The 22364-nt window shown below is 43.0% G+C and overlaps 1 protein-coding gene across 5 annotated transcripts in view; it reads right to left on the bottom strand.

Moving 5' to 3' along the window:
• Positions 1–15130, bottom strand: part of WIZ (WIZ zinc finger) — a 66183-nt gene extending 51053 nt beyond the window's left edge. For 4 of the 5 annotated variants that reach the window (XM_063448376.1, XM_063448380.1, XM_063448379.1 and 1 more), the window contains exon 1: positions 14960–15067. The gene's annotated coding sequence lies outside the window, so the exon portion shown is untranslated. Of the gene's footprint in view, positions 1–14959; positions 15068–15105 lie in introns of those variants that run through there. The other variant, XM_063448377.1, reaches the window with a different exon arrangement.
• Between the last annotated feature and the right edge of the window lie 7234 nt (positions 15131–22364).

The following is a 22364-nucleotide window of genomic DNA, read 5'->3' as shown; positions in this document are numbered from 1 at the left end:
ATTTGTTCTGAGGAGGTAAGGAAATTAAACCATGATGGGCATGGATAACCCAGCTCAGCGTCCGCAGTTGATACTTGAAACCATTACATAATATGAAACATTTAGGCACAGAAAACCTGGCGTTCATGAACAAAACTGGAAAAACCAGGCTTAGAAGCAGCGAGCAGGGAACCCTAAACCTGGTTACCAAGCGCTGGTAACATATGGTATAAATTTAAAGGCAAACTATCAGAAGCAAGCAATGATACATTTCATTATTAGTCCATCACATTTCTCTTTTGACAAATGTACATATTTGGTCATTTTCTTGTCGTTGCAGTTCATTATTGTAAGTAATCTAAGGGGTCCCCATAACTATCCACCTTAAGGAGTCATAATATGATCTCTTAATCTACCTTGCATTGTTTGTAATATATTCTTCCCCATTCTCTTTTTAAATCATTTGAAGAACTAGCATAGCACCTACTCCTCAATTGTTCTGCAGCCTCCTGACTAGCATAAAAAGGTTGACAGATCAATATGGCCCCCATCTAAAAGTCCAATGTGATCAATTGTGTGAGATGCAGGCTGAAAAAATATTGGAGGGGGAAAAAAAAAAAAAAGAAAGAAAGAAAAGAAAATCTGACCTGACAATCTGCTACAACCCAGATCAAAATTCGGTGTTTTGTCAAAAAACTTCCCAATGTGCAAAACTGTGATGAACTGAAAACTGTAATGAAACATTTGTCATAGCGTCCGTACGGTGCATTACCGTTACTGTGCAGATCTGATCAGATATTTCTCCAGTTTCTCGCTATTATGTTATTTCGGCTGCTGTGCTTCCAAGCCATTTTAAGGCTCCAGACCCTTGTCCATTGTTATTGTCGCGAATATGATTGCGTCATAAGCAACAACGCGCAGTCACAATTTGGCATCTCATGAATGACGCAGACTTATCACAGGCCTCCCCTAATATGGCTATATTAGGTTGTTTTACTCTGTGTACTGCACCCGGTCATGGATTTCCCTTAGTGGTGATCATAGTACGTGGATTTCGAGTTATTGTATCTTGGCTATATTGACCTAGGCTTGTAGCTTGACCATTCTCTATTCCGTTGTCCCCAAACTTTGGATTGTCTACAATTTCTCTGTTTTGTGTTAGGTCCCGACACTTTAAGGTCCAGTAATACGATCTATCCCTCTTATTTCAGTACTTCTAATTTAAGTTCTGCATGCTGGGTTCTTGAACTGTGGCAATACTAAAACAAAGTTGTGGCTATAGCAAAATTGAATTGTTTTATTTATTTTTTAGAATTGGGCTTTTTTGACTAAATTTTGCAATTCAGCGACTGGTACTTTAGGTATTTATATTTATCTTCAGAAAATGACAGTCATGACTGCTTCCTATCTCTACTGTTTTTTTAATGCACCAAGAACAGCAAACTTTCATACAACTATATGAAATTCCCTACTCTTTTATTGATGACAGCAAGACCCTCTGGATTTGTTTGTGCTAAATAATTAGTACATTTCATATTAGCATTAGGTCCACAATGACCCAATTGTCGTAAATAAATTAAAATCACATTGTTCCATAAGGATTTAACATTGGTCTTCCCAGCCAGAGGAAGATAGGCCTAGTCACAAGAAACTCTGTCAAATATATTACCATACAAGATAACAGTTGGACATGGTAAGACATTGATCTTTTATTTAGATTGTATTCAGACATGGTGGATCTTGGAGCCCTGCCACAACAACTGCCACTTTTTTTAACCTCATCGTTTAGCCACTGATGTACAGCTAACTACAAAAGTAAGACCTCACCTTATAATTTAATCTTTTGAAACTGGTTTCAGCAAAGTATAACCCTTAGAAGGGCAATTTGGTTAACTAGGTCTGTGGATACTTTGTAAATGACCGGGAACTACAACAAAGCATTCAAGTGAAAGCAACAGACTCAAACCTGCAGCACACATGTTTAACTTTAACTTTTAGCAGTTACTTGTTATGCTGAAATCACAAGTTGGCCTTTTACATTTTGGTTTTCCAATCCTATGTTTAAGGTTAGCAAAATGAAATCTTGCAAGCCCTAGTTTTGTTTGTGAAGCTATCAGATCCTGTTTGCAGAATGCTGGTCTTAAAATATATATGGATTAAAGCAGAATGATCAATCAGCACATTAGATTTTATTTCTAGTTCACCTAGAATAAAAAGTGAGGCAAAAAAAATATATTTACTTCCTTCTCAATATTCCATTGATTAAATGCTAATTCAGGGACGTTACCACAGGGCTCGACAAATCCCAGGCGCCAGGTCGCCATGGCCACTAGAAAGTTTGCCCTGGTGCCTGGGATTTGAAGCCCTTTAGTTTAAGTGGCAAGATGGGGGAAGTGCAGCCTGCCGGCTCAGTTAGCATGCAGGCGGCCGCCCTGGGCTGCATGGAAGTAGCAGGTTGGGACAGCACGTGAGGGAGCAGTCTTTCTGCGGCTCCTCTCTGCTCTCTCGCGCTGTATAGTGATGATATATATATATTTGGAAGTATTGTGTATGGTGCAGTGTGTTGGGGGGAGTTCTGTATGTGTGTGAGAGTGCTGGGTGTGATGTGTGAGAGGGATGGGTGTGAGAGGGATGGGTGTGAGACTGCGTGAGAGTGCTGCTGTGTATAAATGTTAGAATGGATTGTGTGTAAAGGGGGGGGGGTGTAAATAAACAAATAAAAAAACAGGCATTATGTCCCCCCTCCCTTCTTACCTTTAGCCGGGGGGGGGGGGGGGGGGGACTGGTACCTGGGACTGGGAGGCAGAGTGGCAGTGTTCCCTGGTGGTCCTCGTGGGGAGTGAACTCTAGCCTGCGGGCTAGAGTTCACTCTCGCGAGATCCGGTCGTTGCCATGGCAACGCTCCGGATCTCGCGAGAGGAACCCGGCGGAGCTGCAAGTTAGAGCTCCGCCAGGTCCTCTCTCCAGGCAGGCTGGCTCCCTCCCTCTCTCCCCGCCGGCGGCCGCATTTGACAGCATGTGGGCCGGTGAGGGAGAGATGTTTGATCTCCCCACCGGCCCGCCATGGAATGCAGCAGGGCCGGCGCTAGGATAGTGCCGGCCCTGCATAGACCGGCAGGGGAGATCCTGTGACCTCCCCTGCCGGCCTCGGCCCATGGCCACCGCGGCCCACCGGGCATTTGCCTGTTGTGCCCGATGGCCAGTCCGGGCCTGCACTCAGCTCTCCCAAAGGTAGGGTGGATTAAAATTGAAAAAAATTGTGAGTGTATGTGTCTGTCTCTGCCAGTGTGTGTGTGTGTGTTTTTTAATGTCAGAGAGTCTGTCTTTCTGTGTCTGTTTAGGTACCTGCACCCCTCCGATTATGCGAGAAGTGTTTTTGCTCACCTCCTTTCCCACGCTGTGCCGGTTTTGCAGAGGCTTGTCCTGTCTTCATGGCTGATATAATCAATGTTTAAGATCTCAGCTAAACCAATGCTTTCCTACTGGAAAGCACTGGGAGGATATTGCGCACGTTCTCTATAAGTAACATTCAGCACTCCTATGCAGAGCGTGGATTCTCTAGTGGCCATCTGAGTGACTGTCACTAGAGGCGTTACGGGAGCAATGTAAACACTGCCTTTTCTCGGAAAAAGCAGCGTTTACATTGAAAAGCCTACAGGGACAGAATATAGGCACCAGTACAAATACATTAGGCTGTAGTGGTTCTGGTGACTACCGTGTCCCTTTAATAATTGTATATTTCTCATAAATTAAACTTTGCTAGTTTGAAGAAAAAAAAAAATGGCTCCTAACTTTAGCTGGCTAATATATATCAGGAACGGCCATATTTCTTGGTTAATCTCGTTTCCCCATCTTGATAGAATTGGTGAGCATGTGTAGGTAAGAAATCCAATATTCACCATTAACTGCCAGTTCATTCTTTTTTTAAAAATAAACTACGGTACTCATGTAAGTGAATAGAAGCCACTGTGGATAGTTTCCAGAGTAATGTTGAAAATGCATTCACAGTGTCACGTCTATTCATAGCGGATTCATAATATCATAAAGCTGTATTTGGAGAGTAATGCCAGATTTTCAGATCATTCCATAATACCAGTTTTAGTCTATACAGCATCTTTATTTAAAAATTCTCACAAAGCCAATGTAAAACAAGTTTATTCTCTCTAGTTTAAAGTTTAAACCAGTTCTTTTGATGTTCATTTTAAACAGCTTGCACACCCCACTGCAGTCACCACTCTGGGTGTCTTTTTATAGCATTGGAATTCTCTCCATTTACCCAAAGTTCATTCCTGGGTCACCCTACTTTTATTCTACATAGCCTCTCCTAGTAGAATACTGATTTTATTAAAGTACCATATGTAGGCTAACATTACCGAAATATACATTACCTCTCAGACCGCTTTCCCTCTGTAATGGGGCACACTCTCCTCAGCAGCAAACTGGATATCTATCCACCTGCTGCATGAAAAGAAAACAAAAAAACACACCTTTCCTACTCCCCCCTTGTGGTATATGCTGCAACTGGCAAGCCTATACCAACACTTGAAAGAAACACCTCATATTTCGAATAGGTCCCTTGCAAAAGTATAGCAGAACTTTTTTTGCCTCTCTGCTTTCTCTTCAAAAGAAATTAAAAAGGCAAGACGCAAACACCTATTTTCCCCACCACCGCCATTTAAGGGAACAATAGTATGAACGTGGCCAGCATCTTCCTGTCCTAATTCAGGACACTGCACTGAACAGTATAGGTTATATGTCCTAACTGCATTTGTGCATACAAACAAATGTCTTTAGGAGATGTTGAAGTAAACATCACGAAAATCAGGGACAGAGATGCTTACATCCCCATCTGTAAAATACTCGCTAAAACAATTTCATTTTCTATAGTGAAGGCAATAGTACTTTTTTCCCCCCCTTTATTTTTTTAAATTCTGGTTTTATTTGGTTTAGGTAAATAACAATAGGTGTAACAACACTATAAAAATAATGAACAAAATGAGTGAAGAAATGGTACTACAGAGGAAACCCCAATTAGAAAAAAGAAATCCTTGGGGTGTGTATTTGTGTAAATATACATATACAGACAACAACCTGAAAAAATATAAAAATATGAGATATATATATATATATATATATATATACACACACACATATATACATACACACACACACTGAACTAAATTATACAAACGGAACAATTTGTTTTTGCCCCCTTTTTTCATGCGCTGAACTCAAAGATCTAAGACATTTTCATTGTACACAAAAGGCCTATTTCTCTCAAATATTGTTCACAAATCTGTGTTGGTGAGCTTCTCCTTTGCCGAGATAATCCATCCACTTCACAGGTGTGGCATACCAAGATGCTGATTAGACAGCAAGATTATTGCACAGGTGTGCCTTAGGCTGGCCACTATAAAAGGCCACATTTTTTTTCTAGGTTGTGTTTTCTACATACACACAAATACATTCTAAATCAAAAATAAGGCTAGATCAAAAAATAAGGCTAGATCAAAAAATAAGGCTAGATCAAAAATAAGGCTAGATCAAAAATAAGGCTAGATCAAAAATAAGGCTAGATCAAAAATAAGGCAAGAAAGGTCAATAGAGGCTGTACAACAAGCAATCCCATCAAATCAAATCAGGTCTCCCGCCCATCTTAAAAAGTCTAATCAGAGTCAAGTATGTAAAACATCTTGCCCATCTGTTCTCTGTAATTAACACAAATGGAAACGGAAGAAATAGCATTATAATTATCAAACCAATACACAGTACAATAGTCTCTCCCTAGTGTCTCTCTGTCTGGGGACTTAAGTTAGCGCCAGCTTATACTTATACCAAGCAATCCCAATTTACATTCCTCCCAAATTCTTTATTGAGCTACATTTGCCTATGATACATAACATCTGGCTCAAAAAAAAAAAAAATCCTGGGCAACCTGTGCGTAGCAACGCCATGGACTTGGAAACTGAACTCATCCTTGCTACGTGATCCCGAAGCGGTGGAACAGATCAGGAAAGAGATGACTGAATACTTTGAGGTGAATGACACCCCGGAGGTGTCGGCTAGTACGGTGTGGGCGGCACATAAGGCTGTGGTGCGAGGAATAATGATCAAATTAGCTACCAGGAAGAAAAAGCTGAAACATCAAAAGCTGGAGGCCCTGTTGGGGCAACTAAGAACCCTCGAACAGAAACATCAAACGACCCCGAATGGTGAGCTCTACAGACAATTAGAAGCAGTGAGACGGAACATTCGCACCCTGTTACTGGACGACACGGCTAGGTCCATGGTGTGGTCAAAACGTGCCTTTTTTGAAAAGGCAAACAAGATGGACACTCTCCTGGCCAGGACGCTTCACCCTAGACAGGAACGGTTCCATATCACTGCCATACGACACTCGGACGGCACGATCAAGTCGAAACCGACGGAAATAGCGGAGGTTTTTGAGGAATACTACAAACAGTTATACAACCACACTCCGACGGGAGATGCTCACGCCGAATAAGAAGAAGAACATATACTACGATACCCGGATGCTTTAGGAATGACTAAATTAAATAGAGACGTGGTGGCTGGTCTGGCTGCAGAGATCAAGGAGAAGGAAGTGGACAGAGCCATCTCTGGCCTGAAAGGTAAAGCACCGGGACCAAAAGACCACTGGAACGCCCACCCTGGTTGTATCTATCAACGCTGAAAAGGCCTTCGATGGGGTTTGATGGCAATTTCTGCTTTCTGTACTAAAGCACCTAGGATTCCCGGTGGAATTCATAACTGTCATCAGAGCAATGTACCATAAGGTTAGGGCACAGGTTATGATTACGGGGGCCCCAATGAAGCCATTTAGGCTATACAACGGGACCAGACAGGGTTGTCCGCTCTCTCCCCTCTTCTCTTCGTATTGGCACTGGAACCCTTGTTACAAGCGATACGCAAACATCAGAATATCAGGGGAGTCACAGAGGGGGACCAAGAATTTTCCTTATCGGCATATGCGGGTGACGTCCTCCTGACCTTAACGGAACCTGCCGCTTCCATTGCGCCGTTACAAGAGGTAATGACAGAATATGGAGAATTATCCGGCTATAAAGCGAATATCCATAAGTCCATAATTTCCATATGTCGCTAGGCCTTTCGGAACTAGAAATGAAAGACGTACAGGCGACCTACAATATACGGATGGAGAAGGACTCGTTGAAGTATTTAGGGATTTAAAAACGGCAGAACCAGACGGCAAATTATACTCCCATACTCCGGGCTTTGATACGGGATCTAGAAAAATGGACAGACAAGCCCATATCTTGGATAGGGCGGATCAAATCCGTTAAGATGAACATCCTCCCACGCCTTCTATTCCTATTCCAAGCACTACCGGTCCGAGTGGCGAAGTCTCAACTGGCACCATTACAAAAATCGATAAGGCACTTCATCTGGCAAAACAAAAGACACAGGATCTCCGGAAAAATCCTATATAGGCGCAAAAACAGAGGGGGGGGGCTAGGCCTACCTAACCTGTATTTTTACTATCTTGCGGCTCAACTGACGCAGATAGCCATGTGGCATTCCCCACTGGAGGAAAGACGGAGGGTGGAGATTGAATCTATGCTGGTGGGTTCGGATATACCCCAATTCACGATGTGGGTTCCTAAGGAATATAGACCTATAATAAAAGTGACTTGTCCAGCCATACTCAACTCACTACGTATTTGGGATACGACCAATACCAAATACGGGCTGATGTCGATCCCCTCCCCTCTCACCCCTATACTTAGAAACTGAGAATTTCAACCAGGCATGGCTCCGAGGAACTTTCAAAGTCTTGAAAGAACCGGATTCCAGCGTGTCCATCACTTATATCGAAATGCAGAGCTTGTACAGTTTGGGGACTTACAACAGGGCAACCATTTAACTCCGATATATCCAGCTCAGGGATTTTGCTAGAAAACGACATTAGAGCCGCAGCCCTGAGCAAGCCGACGTTTTTCGAGAAAATGTGTTCGGACGAAATGGTACCTAAGGGTATGATCTCACTTTTGTATGCCCATCTCAGTAAAGAAAATAAAGAATGGGGGGGATTGACTTATACTACGCAATGGGAGGCGGATTTAGGAGAGGTCCTGGAGGGAGTCGAATGGCAGGAGATATGGGAAGCAAACAAAAATGCTTCCATATGTGTCACGCTTCAGGAACAGACATGGAAGACCATGTTCAGGTGGTATACCACGCCTGTCCAGCTGTATAAAATGCATAAGCTAGATACAGACGACTGCTGGAGAGGCTGTGGATCCCGCGGAACGTATATCCACATGTGGTGGGAATGCTCGAAGATACACACCTTTTGGAAGGCGGTGGAAGATCTGTTGAAACAAACTTTTAGTAGATTACTGAAGATGGACCCCTGGACCTATTTGCTAAACAGGACGGTAGAAGGGTGGACTAGGAGAGAGCAGAAACTAATACATAAAATAACGCTGAGTGCATGTAGGGAGATAGTGACTAAGTGGTTAAATCCAGTTGGCCCGGAGTTTATAGGTGTGATCTCTAGAGTACGGGAATGTAGAATAATGGATGATTTGACGGCCAGGGTAAAGGGAAAGACGGCGACTTTCCAAAAACTCTGGGAGCCGTGGGACACCAGCCCAATAGGCTCAAGGGGTGACTGACAGGTTACTGACCGGAGAATAGCATAGGAGCACGAAAAGGTCCCTCTAGACCGACATGGATGTAAAGTGATTAGGAGGGGGGTTCACCCCCTCTACCTCCCCCCTCTCTTCCTCTTTTTCTCTCTCTTTCCTGATTACTAGTCTTTTCTCACCTTATTTCATACTTTTCTTATTTTTCATCGTCTATTTTCATGCCATTTCTATTTTTCTTGTCCCTTGCATTTCAAGGGACGGGTATGTTTCTTTGCCAGGCATAATCAAGCTGATAGAGGAACGGGGAATCCCCACGAGTAGGTTTGGATGTAAGATATAGGGTTCGCAAGGGGCCCCATACACCGCCCTCATGCCTGAATCGGAATTAAAATATCTCGATGGGGTAACGGTTGTGCGGGGATGCTAGAAGGGCTTGCATGGCCTGCTTAATTTGCATTGTTTTACTATATACATTTTTACTGTTGGCTTTAGCGTAAGCCCGAATGTTCCTGTACACTCGTTTTCATCTGTTGAGTAAAGATAAAGTATTTTTCAAAAAATAACAAAAATCCTTGACAAGTAACCAAATAAGCTTACAGTTATACGTGCTGGTTTAAATATCTAATGTATAGGACACTGTATAAATAAGTATAAACATGTTGTACAATGTTGGGCTTTTGCGCAAGCCGTATACATTATTATCTGCATGCTTATCTTGTCGAGATGAAAAATAAAGAATAAAAAAAAAAAAAATCAATAGAATAAAATCTGAGCTGCCTACTGCCCATTAAAAAGACGGTTGACAGGTTTACCGGATCAGGAATTTTATCAACATGCAACTCTCTCAGTGAGAGTGGTGGAATGGACAAGTTCACCTGCAAAAAAAACTGGGGAGAAGGGTTGAGCAACAAGCAAAATTGCCCACTGCAGTCCCCTTCCCTATAGACCTCACCCAAGTCTGACCATTATCTAGCCACAAACCACACCTTAGTTCTCCAACTCTAGCGTTTTTTGATAGCTACAGAATTAATAGTCTCCTCAGTACTGATAATTACAAGCAGATACTTAACGCAATACCATCAGGTAGGCGTCTGATTAGCCCCAAATTTATTCTGCAGCATGATAAGACCCCAAACACTAAGTCATTAGAGGAATTTGATTTCTTCAATGCACAGTAGTTACGTACTATTTAAAAAAAAAAATAATAATAATAATCTGACCCCATGTAGGATTAGTAGGATGTACCCGGGCCAAAATCCTCATTGCTGGCGATGTGGTTGCTTGGATGGATCCCTTATCCATATTTGGTGGCACTGCCATTTAGTAAAATGTCTATGGGAGTGGTCTTTACTCAAATACTCAAATCCATATTCAATATCACAATTAATAAAAAGGTCCTGATACAGCGTTGTTACATTTAAAATATCTTCGACCTGATCACACATTGTTTCTTGGCTACCAAAGATAGTAATAGCAAGACAATGGAAGTCGCATCTTCCTTTTCAGAGGAGACAGCTAATATCTCAATTTTTATTCCAGCTCTGTATGGAAAAAAGACCTACCGGTTTCCTCCATACATTCTTTAAATAGACAAGACCAATATATTAAATGGATTCAAATGCTTGATGATAATACCCCCAGGGTGATAGTTTAACCTTAACATAACGATGCTTAATTGATTTTCTCCGACTGACCATAGTTTAGATTCTTGCAACACCAGTTCTAGATCTATTTCCTTTAGTCGATTTGCAAGGTTTTGGATTTATAGTGTTTGTCTGGAACTGTTGTTGTAAATGGAAACTTAATTTTCTTTTGTTAGGTCTGCTTGTTTTGTATGTAATTTTATTTTTATAAGTCTTGTTATATGTATGTAAAAGGTAAAAATGTAATAAAGATTATAAAAATAATAATTCAAATAGATTTGCTGAATATCTGCCTCCAATCTAAATCTAAGATTAGTGATAAGAAGCAATACAGTTGCCATTCCATTCTGCAAATAAAAACATAGTAAACTGTCAAACCACTAAGTTTAAAAACTAGCCAGCAATAAAACCAAATAGTTTAGAATTTAGGGAATATTAAAATTGTGCGTAAAGGGTTACTCCAACTACCATGACCACTTACTGCTTTTAGAAGTGGTCATGGTGGTAGGAGTCTGTAAGTGGAGCATTTTTGCTTGCAACACATACAGAGATATCTAAACTTGTGTGCCAGGGGTGCAACTAGCTTCCAGCACACATCACTTAGGCAGCCCGGAAGATGCCTAATGTCAATTCTGTGCCAAGATGGCATCTGTCGTCAGTACACATTGAGCGCTGGCGACATATGTAATGATCTTCTACTCTCCTCCACAACACACACACATATACATATATATATATTTTAAATGTAATGTCCCACACTCACTGCTCCCGGTCTTGTTTGTGCAAAACTTCGACCTCCAAATATATAAATCCTTGTTTGAAGTGCACTCACAGGACTCAGAATCATTTCAAATCGTGGTCTTGAGAAAAGTCCCTGGAGGACTGAAACGTTGACACCATTTACTGGAAATTTGATGCTTTGAATAAACAGCACGATTTGAAATACTTCTGAGTCCTGTGAGTGCACTTCAAACAAGGATATATATATATTATTTTTATTTTTTTTATCTGTCTGTCTTTGGGAGAGGAGAACACACTAATACACGGGAATGCAACATTTCAGCACTCAAGACGTTGTCTACTACATCTTCCATAATGCACTTGCAGCCATACATATATCCCACAATCAAAGTGAAAAAGAAATGTGACATATTCAGTGCCCAAGTACTTAATTTGTTTTGGCCCCTTCACTTGGTTCAATTCACATTAATTCAGTTGATAAAAGTCCAGTGATGGTCACTTGGTTCTCTAAAAGTGGACTGAGATGTATGGGTCCCAAATATTTTAAAAAATGTATTTTGAAACAATTATAGCTTGACGGGAATTGTGAGGCAAGGTTGGGGAAAATGTTCAAGGATATCTCAGTGGGCTTAAAGAGTCATATCGATTAAAGGGACACTATAGTATTAGGAATATAGTTAGTGTCCATCAGCGTGGCACTGGATCACAGAATTATCCTTCTGAAACGTCAGTGATGGGGGACCTAATGAGCATGTGTGGTGAGCACTGCACGCGCATTAGGGCTTCCCCATAGGACAGCATTGAATCAATGCTTTTTTGTTTTTGTTTTTTTAAGACCATGAACGTCCTCATGTAAAGTGTAAGGACGCCCAGCGTCATATCACACAGTAAAACACCAGGAAGTGCCTCTAATGACAGCCACTAGAGGAGTTATTGTCATTAGCAAAAGGGAACCTACAGTCCCAAAAAACAAATGTTAAATTAAAAGTACTATAGGTTCCCTTTAAGGTTTTGTGTGAAATTCGTTGATCCGTACAAAGAGACTTGGCAACCACTTCTCGTTAAAGGAGCACTATAGGGTCAGGAACACAAACATATTTCTGACCCTATAGTTTTAAAACCACCATCTAGCCCCCCTGGATCCATCTTGCCACCACTTAATATAGTAAAATCTGACTTGTATTCAAGTCTGAAGCTGCTGGCTCTGCCCATGTTTGCCTGTGAACTGCCCATGTCTGCTGACATCATCAGAAGTGGTGGTCTGAGCCAATTACAATACTTCCCCATAGGATTGGCTGCGACTGTCAAGGAGTTAGATCAGGGGCAGAGCCAACACAAGTCAAACACAGCCCTGGCCAATCAGCATCTCCTCATAGAGATGAATTGAATCAATGAATCTATATGAGGCAAGTTCAGTGTCTGCATGCAGACGGTAGAGACACTGAATGTTGTGATGCACACTAGGCAGGACTGCTTAAGGAGTGACCAGTGGAGTTATCCGTAGGCTGTAATGTAAACACTTCATTTTCTCTGAAAAGACAGGGTTTACAGCAAAAAGCCTGAAGGGAATGATTCTACTCACCAGAACAAATTCAATAAGCTGTAGTTGTTCTGGTGACTATAGAGTGCCTTTAATATATTTAAAAAATTTGCGAAGAGACAAATTAGCAAAAGTGTATAGAGATTTTGCCAATTTTAACAACAAACCGCACAAAAGAATGGGCTTCATGATTGAACTTGATGGACTTTAGTCTTTTTTTCAAACTAGACAACTGACCTGAAGGTAAATATAGTCAATATAACAAAACATGCCTTTTGCAAATAGCCAAATTATCTTAGATCAGAACTGGATCACTGTTCAATCTGATATTTAATATAGGAACCTTAGGACAATGTTGCATATTGTATATTGAAGCAAAATGCAGCAACAAAACAAAATAAAGTTGTGTGATAAAGAAAGTACACTCTCTGAATTCTATGATTTTACAGCGTAATGTCATGTGTTATTCTTCCTCTGAGGATGTATTTACCTAATTTTAAGACCTGCTAAAGAACATGATTATTATGTCCTAATATGCAAAATCATAGAGATCAAAGAGGGAGTACTTTTTTTTCTCCCATGATTGTACATATTTATGTATACACCTGGGGTAAACTCACTGATGAAAGCAAACATTTGGTTTTGCTCTTCAAAAAGCCAGCAACATAACCTCTACGGTGTGCTGCAGTAAATATGTTGGCCAGAGTCCTTGGGTATCATGCTCCAGTTTAACATCAAACTGCTGTTTAGGAGCAGTTTGACTATATATACATACATATATATATATATATATATATATATATATATATATATATATATATATATATATATATATATATATATATATATATATATATTACAATGTTAAACAAAAATCTGCACACCAGACAAGCCATAAGACTTGCTTTTCCCACAGAAATACCAAAACTGCAGCGATGTTACAACCGCAAAGGATTCTGGGTGGGCAACTTCTCCATTTTAAACATGGATTCCTTTTAATATGTGTTTGCTGTATACAAAACCAGTGAACCACTCATGGACAGCTGTTTCGTTGTTAATGCAACTCATCAGCATGAGGTTGGTTACTGGTTTGCTCATTGAGGCTTGGTAGTGCTTGGGAAGCAAAATCCAAATAGGTTATGGTGGGGAAAAATTGTGATTGAAAACCCCTTCCACCTGAAGTCTGTGGATAGTTAATACAATGTTAAACAAAAATCTGCACACACGTCAAGCCATAAGACTTGCTTTTCCCACAGAAAAAAACAAAACTGCAGCGATGTTACAACCGCAAAGGAGATATATATATACACACACACACAAAAATAGATAGCTTGGCACTCACCCTATCTCCCATTTAGTGGATGTATTTATGCCTTGGTGCAATCCCATGTTATGGAATATATAATATATAGAAAAGTAAGAGATGCACACTCAGGTCTTTTTAAAAAAAAAAAAAAAAAAAATCAATATGTATTTATTCAATAAAGGTGTTAAATCATCTGACCGACGTTTCGACCCTTCAGGGTCTTCCTCAAGATCGAAACATACAAACTGATTTTTTTTAAAAGACCTGAGAGTGTATCTCTTACACACACACACACACACACACACACACACGTCCAAGACAGGTTTGCTCTGGAAACTGAAAGCAACCCAAGACTTACATGGTGATGTGTGTGCATGTTATTATGTGCATCACCATCCCAAGGAAAGCCTTAGAAACATGGACAAATAAATATTACAATATTAGCCTGTTCCAAGATGCAAGAATACACAGATCACAGATTTAAATAATTTAGTGTTGTGAGGAGAGAGAGAGAATATAAGTATAAATGTGGTAATTTACCATATTAAAAAAAAAAAAGTTCCTTTTACTCCATATTTACCACTTTCTCCCCAAATATGCTCTTCATACATATTTCACAAACTTTTTTCTTCTGCCATAAAAATATCACTACATACGACAACCATCTAAAAAAAAAAAAAAAAAACCTAACAAAATAACACCTTTATATTGGCCAAACACCCTACAATAACCATCCAGAGCTGCTGGACAATGGCTCAAATAACCATTCAGAATAATATTTGGAGTAATATGCATTTCCTATTAATTATAACTAGCCCCCCCCCTTGTTTCGATGTGTTTGTCCTTAATATCTATTAATTCAGTACAATATATAATTATGCAAGGCTCAGTAGCTTGATCTCCCACCCATATGGTTTAAGAAGCACTAGTTTTGGGTGATACGTGTTGTTTACACGCATTCCCGATGCACAATGTAGTGTTAGGTGCCCATAGATATCTAGCTCCCCTCTTATTTACTTGCCCCCTCCCCCCGTTATACCCCCAAGTGACAGGTGTCTTTGTGGGTGCTTTCCTTGGACTATTGGCCTTTTAAGCCCTGCCCCGTACTGTGTCTTACCCCCCCACTAGGCACCGGGGTTCCCTCGCGGTACATGGCCCCTTTAAGAGCGGCTCCCGGTACAAGGCGATCCGTCTGGAGACAGGAGACGGACTGTGATACAGACAGGACGCAGGATAGTGACGTCAGAGACGGCGTCGACCTACCCGCGAAGCCATGTTGGACGAGGCAGTCTTATGGGCGTGGCGAAATGTGAGGGATGGGCCGTGGGAAAGGGGGACGAGCATGCACGTGTCAGTCTGGGTGTCAGGCTGAGTTCAGCAGTTAGTGGTTCCTCCTCGCCAGGGTTTGTTGTCTTGTCCCTGAAAGAGGACAGCTAATATGTTTTGACAGAATTGTAACAAGTAATTTACTAAATGTATCAGATTTTGTTCGCAAAAAAAAAAGAAATAGAACACCCAGCACAAAGAACAATGATACAGATAATAATTTAATATATAGCACAGTATCTCTCCATACCAGACACATCAGAGATAGAATTAACCCCAGGGGTAGGGGTGCAGGACAGGAGTATGTAGCATAATACCAGAGTATTGAAGTGTTACTGATAAAAGACATTGGTCAAATTGCCAAGCACGTCACAAAGAATTTAAAGGGATACCAAGTACAAGAGAAGAGAGGGTAAGAAAAAAGGAAGAGAAGAATGAGAGAGAAAGAAAAGGGGGGGGGGGGGGGGGGGACATTGACTGTATGGATAATACACAATGTAGCCCAATAACCAATCAATGCAACACAGTTAACGTTGTACAAATAAACCATAACATTTACCATTGGTTTTGTATGGTCCTACATTCTTACCATATTTGACACTTTCCCGAAAATTAAGGATCTAGCCTTTTTCCACAGAATAGGTCGGTGTATACGAATATATATTTATATTATTATTATTATTTATAAAGCGCCAATAGAAAACTCCATAACGCTGTACAATGGGTGGACTAACAGACACGTAATTGTAACCAGAAGAGTTGGACGAACAGAAACAAGGGGGTTGAGGGCCCTGCTCAATGAGCTTACATGAGCAATCTTTTTGAGCCTGAGTGTCCAAACTGCAATACATGCCAACTTTTTTCCCCTCAAAGAGTGCCAACACGGCAATTACACCTGAATACTGGGGTTGAAGTTTAGAAAAAACAACTCGTACAGTTGTCCGAACTAATTAACATCTTTTGTTTTAAAAGAAGAACACAACAGAAAGTTCAATGATACAGATTTAAATAATTATATAAATAGATTAAATGAAGCTTATTAATTAGTATCTCCAACAAATACAATACATACACACAGACTGGTGAACACATTCACACACCAACTGCTGAATACATTCACACACCGACACACACACAGACTGCTAAATACACACACAGACAGACTGCTAAATACACACGCACACAGTCCGCTGAATACAACACGCACACAGTCCGCTGAATACAACACGCACACAGTCTGCTGAATACAACATGCACACACAGTCCACTGAATACACGCACACAAACATACACACAGTCCGCTGAATACACACACACAGTCCACTGAACACAGACTGAATACACACACACACACTGCTGAATACACACACACACACTGCTGAATACATACAGACTGCTGAATACACACACAAACACATACTGCATTGAGAGGTGCAGTGTTTGTGTGTGTGTGAGGGGTGCTGTGTGTGTGTAATGGGTGCTGTCAGGGCCGGATTAACATAGGGGCTGATGGAGCTGCAGCTCCAGGCCCAGGCCCATGGAATAGGCCCATTTAAAAAAAAAAAAAAAAAAAATTGTTTTTTTTTACACATTACTCTTAGGTTTGCCACCTCACTGGTATTTTACTGGCACAGCTGGTATTTGAGGCTGCCTGGCCGTGCCAGTATTGCAGTAATACCGGCAATACAAATGCAGGTATTTTTCTCAGAATAAATGGAGATTACTCTGCAATACCAGCACCGGCCAGTAGGAGTCACTGTGTGTGGAGAGAGGCAGGGATAGGAAGTTACAGCATATCCCTGCCTCTCTCTACTACTTACTGATCCGTGGGGGAGCAGCTACACAGCACAGAGTCCAGACAGCAGCTCTACAGCTCAGGTAAGTGAGGGATGGGGGGAAAGGCATCAGGGACACATGGGGACACTGAGACACTAGGACACACTGAGACACTAGGGGACATATGGAGACACTAATACACTAGGGGACACAGACACTAGGACACACTGAGACACTAGGACACATGGGGACACAGACACTGGGAGACCTGGAAACACTGAGACACTTGGGGACACTGGAAAACATGGGGACACAGACACTAGGGGACACTGAGACACATGGGGATGCTGTGAGACATAGGGACATTGGGAGGCACTGAGACATTGGGACACAGAGACACTATGTCCCCATTTCTCCCAGTGTCCCCATGTCCCCCATCCAGTGTCGCTAGTGACTTGGTGTCCCCATGTCTCCCAGTGTCCCCAAGTGTCTGTCTCCCAGCCAGTGTCCCCTAGTCTCCCAGTGTTTGTGTTCCCATGTCTGTGTCCCTAGTGTCTTAGTGTCCCCAAATGTTTCAGTGTCCCCATGTCTCCCAGTGTCTGTGTTCTTAGTGTCTCAGTGTGCCTAGTGTCCCCATGTCTCCCAGTGTCCCTATATGTCCCAGTGTCCCCATGTCTATGTCCACAACTGTCCCCATGTCTCCCAGTATCCCCAAGTGTCTGTCTCCCAGCCAGTGTCCCCTAATCTCCCAGTGTCCCCTAATCTCCCAGTGTCTTCTAGTCTCCCAGTGTCTGTGTCCCTAGTGTCTCAGTGTCCCTGGTGTCTCAGTGTCCCTAGTGTCTCAGTGTCCCCATTTCTCCCAGTTTCCCTAAATGTCTCCCAGTCCCCATGTCTCCCAGTCCCCATGTCTCCCAGTCCCCATGACTCCCAGTCCCCATGTCTCCCAGTCCCCATGTCTTTGTGTCCCCGGGTCTTTCAGTGCCCCCATGTCTCTTAGTGTCCCTGGGTCTCACTGTGTCCCCATGTCTCACTGTGTCCCCAGTATCCTAGTGACACGGGGACACACTGAGACATGGGGACACTGGGAGACTAGGGGTCTGGGTGACATGGGGACACTCACATTGTGATACATAGGGACACTGAGACACTGGGTGACTTGCGAGACTGAGACACTGGGAGCAATCCATCTATACAGCAGAATCAAACTGTGAGTAGTTTGTTGGTGATTTTACAGAATTTTCTCTGATGTCACTCCTTGTGATTATACAAATTATTAAGGCTGGTATTTATTTTCAAAAAAGATGGAAACCCTGACTACTCTTCACATACTCTTGCTTAAAGGAGCACTATAGGGTTAGGAACACAATCATGTATTTCTGACCCAATTATGTTAAAACAACCACCCTGGCCCCTTCTTGACTCCCTAAATATAGTAAAATATGCTGCTGGATCTGCCTCTGAACTGACTGTCTGCTGACATCATCAGAAGTGGTGGTCTGAGCAAATTACAATACTTCCCCATAGGATTGGCTGATACTGTCAACTAGGCAGATCAGGGGCCGAGCCAGCACACGTCCAACATAGCCCTGGCCAATCAGCATCTCCTCATAGAGATGCATTGAATCAATGCATCTCTATGAGGGAAGTTCAGTGTCTGCATGCAGAGGGTGGAGACACTGAATGGCAGTGCTGCACACTAGGCAGTACTGCCACAGGAAGCACCTCTAGCAGCCATCTAAGGAGTAGCCAGTGGAGTTATTTTCTCTGAAAAGACAGTGTTTATTGCAAAGGGCCTGAATGGAATGATTCTACTTACCAGAACAAATACAATAAGTGGTAGTTGTTCTGGTGACTATAGTGTCCCTTTAACCCCTTAAGGACCAAACTTTTGGAATAAAAGGGAATCATGACGTGTCAGACATGTCATGTGTCCTTAAGGGGTTAAAGGACCACTCTAGTGCCAGGAAAGCATACTCGTTTTCCTGGCACTAGAGTGCCCTGAGGGTGCCCCCACCCTCAGGGACCCACTCCCGCCCGGCTCTGGAAAGGGGAAAGGGGTAAAAACGTACCTTTTTCCAGCGCTGGGCGGGGAGCTCTCCTCCTCCTCTCCGCCTCCGTTCCTCCCCGTCGGCTGAATGCGCGCGCATTCAGCCGGTCACATAGGAAAGCATTCATAATGCTTTCCTATGGACGCTTGCGTGCTCTCACTGTGATTTTCACAGTGAGAATCACGCAAGCGCCTCTAGCGGCTGTCAGTGAGACAGCCACTAGAGAATTAGGGGGAAGGCTTAACTAATTGATAAACATAGCAGTTTCTCTGAAACTGCTATGTTTATAAAACAATTAGTTAACCCTAGCTGGACCTGGCACCCAGACCACTTCATTAAGCTGAAGTGGTCTGGATGCCTAGAGTGGTCCTTTAAGTTTGGAAGCTTAAGAGGGATGTATGGGAACAAAACTTGTGTGGACTGGCTGACAATAAAATTAGTTAAGGTAATGCAGACGTTGGTCTCTCTAACACTGTGGCATGTCCCCTTTCTTTTACACTTACTACATACACCTTTTCTCTGTCCCAGACTATATACCAGGAACTTCTGCCTGCTAGTAAGAAGGTAAGGAGACAAGTGGACCAGCGAGTGCTAGGGGACAGTCCTTAGAAAGCATGGAGTTAGCGCATCATTAGACACCATTTATGTCAAGCTCAGGGTGCTGCCTGCATAGTATGCCCTTAGTTGGACAGCCTGCATTATTGGCGGGCAGCCTGACATGCATTCATGCCAGGCTGTCCTTCAAATTCTTTGGACAGACATGCCCCCTTTTTGGACATGTTCTCCCCTTTTGGCAGTTCTGGTTACGTGATTTGCACCAGTGGCCCACCCGTTTACCCCGCCCATTGACTTCCTGCTTCACTGGACACTGCTGTTAGGGGGTATGGATTTACTTGAAAGATGAAAGCATAAATTAGAGAGAGATTAGCATAGAGTATGTGTTTTCTTATAGCTGAATCCTATGAGTTTCCCTCCAGCATCATCTCCATCAGACACATGACGCTTGGGAGGTATGACTGTTTTAGTGTTTTTGGTCGATAAGATTCCGTAATTAGGCACATTATAATTGTCAGCACCAGGCCCAGTGTGCTCTTAATCCAGCCCTGGGTGCTGTGTGTGTGTGGGAGAGAGGGGTGGTGGTTCTGTGTGGGGGAAGAAGTGCTGTGTTGGGGGGAGGTGCTGTGTGTGTGAGGGGTAGGGGTGCTGTGTGTGGGGGGTAGGGGTGCTATGTGTGGGGGGTAAGGGTGCTGTGTGTGGGGTGGGTAGGGGTGCTATGTATAGGGGGATAGGGGTAAAGATACATTTAAAAAAAGCTATGTTAAATATTTATCCCCCCCCCCCCTTATGCTTAACCTTTGATGAAGGAGGAGGGGACACAGCCAGCCCTGGTGGTCCACTGGTGTTAAGTATGGGTCTGTGAAGCAGTGTGCTGGGGGATGTAGTGTGTCTGTGTTTGTGTTTTGAATGTAGTGTATCTATGTGTGCGCTGGGGATGTAGTTTGTGTGCTGGAGATGTAGTGTGTCGATGTGTGTGCTGGGGATGTAGTTTGTGTGCTAGGGATGTAGTGTGTCTGTGTGTGTGATGGGAGATGTAGTGTGTCTGTGGGTGTCCTAGGGATGTAACGTGTGTCTGTGTTGAGGATGTAGTGTGTCTGTTTGTGTGCTGGGGATGTAGCTCGTCTCTGTGTGTATGCTAGGGATGTATAGTGTCTGTTTGTTGCTAGGGATATAGTGTGTGTGTGTGTGCGCTAGGGATCAGTGGCGTAAATACCAGGGTCGCAGGGGTCGCGGCTGCGACCGGGCCCGGCCCACCAGGGGGCCCGGCCGCCCTGCGACCCAGGTATGTAGGTCACTGGGCCAGCCTCTTCTGCTGGGGGGCCCAGGAGCCGGCCACCTCCGGGCCCCCCGAGGCTGGCCCTGCTGTCACCCGGCTGGCTGGCGGGCGCGCGAGGGAGCACTGTCCCCTGGGTGCTCCCTCTTCAGCTCCCTCGCGCACCGCACTGAAACCGGAGCCGGAAGATGACGTCATCTTCCGGCTCCGGCATCAGTACGCGGCGCGCGAGGGAGCTGAAGAGGGAGCACCCAGGGGACAGTGCTCCCTCGCGCGCCCGCCAGCCAGCCGGGTGACAGCCTGGCCAGCAACACCACTGGACCCCAGGGAATCCCCCCAGCTCTCCCACAGGTAAGGAGGCTGGGGGGATTAAATAAAAAAAGTGAGTGTGTTAGTGTTAGTGTTAGTGAGTGTGTGTGTTAGTGAGTGTGTGTGTTAGTGAGTGTGTGTGTTAGTGAGTGTGTTAGTGTTAGTGAGTGTGTGTGTTAGTGTTAGTGAGTGTGTGTGTTAGTGAGTGTGTTAGTGTTAGTGAGTGTGTGTGTTAGTGAGTGTGTGTGTGTTAGTGAGTGTGTTAGTGTTAGTGAGTGTGTTAGTGTTAGAGTGTGTGTGTTAGTGTTAGTGAGTGTGTGTGTTAGTGTTAGTGAGTGTGTGTTAGTGAGTGTGTGTGTTAGTGTGTGTGTTAGTGTTAGAGTGTGTTAGTGTTAGTGAGTGTGTGTGTTAGTGTTAGTGTGTGTGTGTCATGCCTTAATTATGATATCCTCTTACTTCCTGGTTCCACGGAGCTTAGCCACACCTCTTTATGACACGGTCTCCCTATTTAATCTGACCGCACCAGCTGATCGACGCTGGATTATTGAACTACGTTCCGTACTCACGAACCGGCTGCAACATCGTTGTGAAAGCCCTCTGTTACCGGACCGGACTGGAAGACTTCAAGTTCCCTTCACCTTTCCTCATCCACGACTAAAGCTGAACTCTCACCATTCAGGATAAACCGCCTCTGAGGAGATCTCGGGAACCAGTGTTCTATGTGCCGGAAGCTAAGTAAAACCTCTGTGATAAGCGTTGCATCTCAAAGCTGTTATTTCCTGTCTCCAAAGTCCTTCGTTAAAACAACCTCGTTACAGCTAACTTCAACTCATACTTTGTCTCAGTTAGCTGCATCTGTCTTACTTCAGTTTAAGTCTATGGAACAGCTATTGTAACTTCTTATCACCTAATTAATTAATACTACTAAAGGACTCTTTCTGCTTCAGTCATCGTTTACTACTTAAAGCTACAGTGCATATAATTGTGGACTTCAGTCATCGTTTACTACTTAAAGCTACAGTGCATATAATTGTGGACTTCAGTTATCGTTTACTACTTAAAGCTACAGTGCCTATAATTGTGGACTTCAGTTATCGTTTATTACTTAAAGCTACAGTACCTGTAAATTGGAATTAAAGTCAATACCTTTTACTTTTTATAATAAATATTCAAACTATAAGAAATCTGCAGTTGTGTTCCTTCATAACAAATGTTTAGACGTGACAGTGTGT

This window comes from Pelobates fuscus, chromosome 3 (assembly GCF_036172605.1).
Source record: "Pelobates fuscus isolate aPelFus1 chromosome 3, aPelFus1.pri, whole genome shotgun sequence".
NCBI classification, from domain to species: Eukaryota; Metazoa; Chordata; class Amphibia; order Anura; family Pelobatidae; genus Pelobates; species Pelobates fuscus.
Note: the sequence above shows the minus strand (reverse complement) of the source record. Positions and strands in the feature narration are given on the sequence as shown.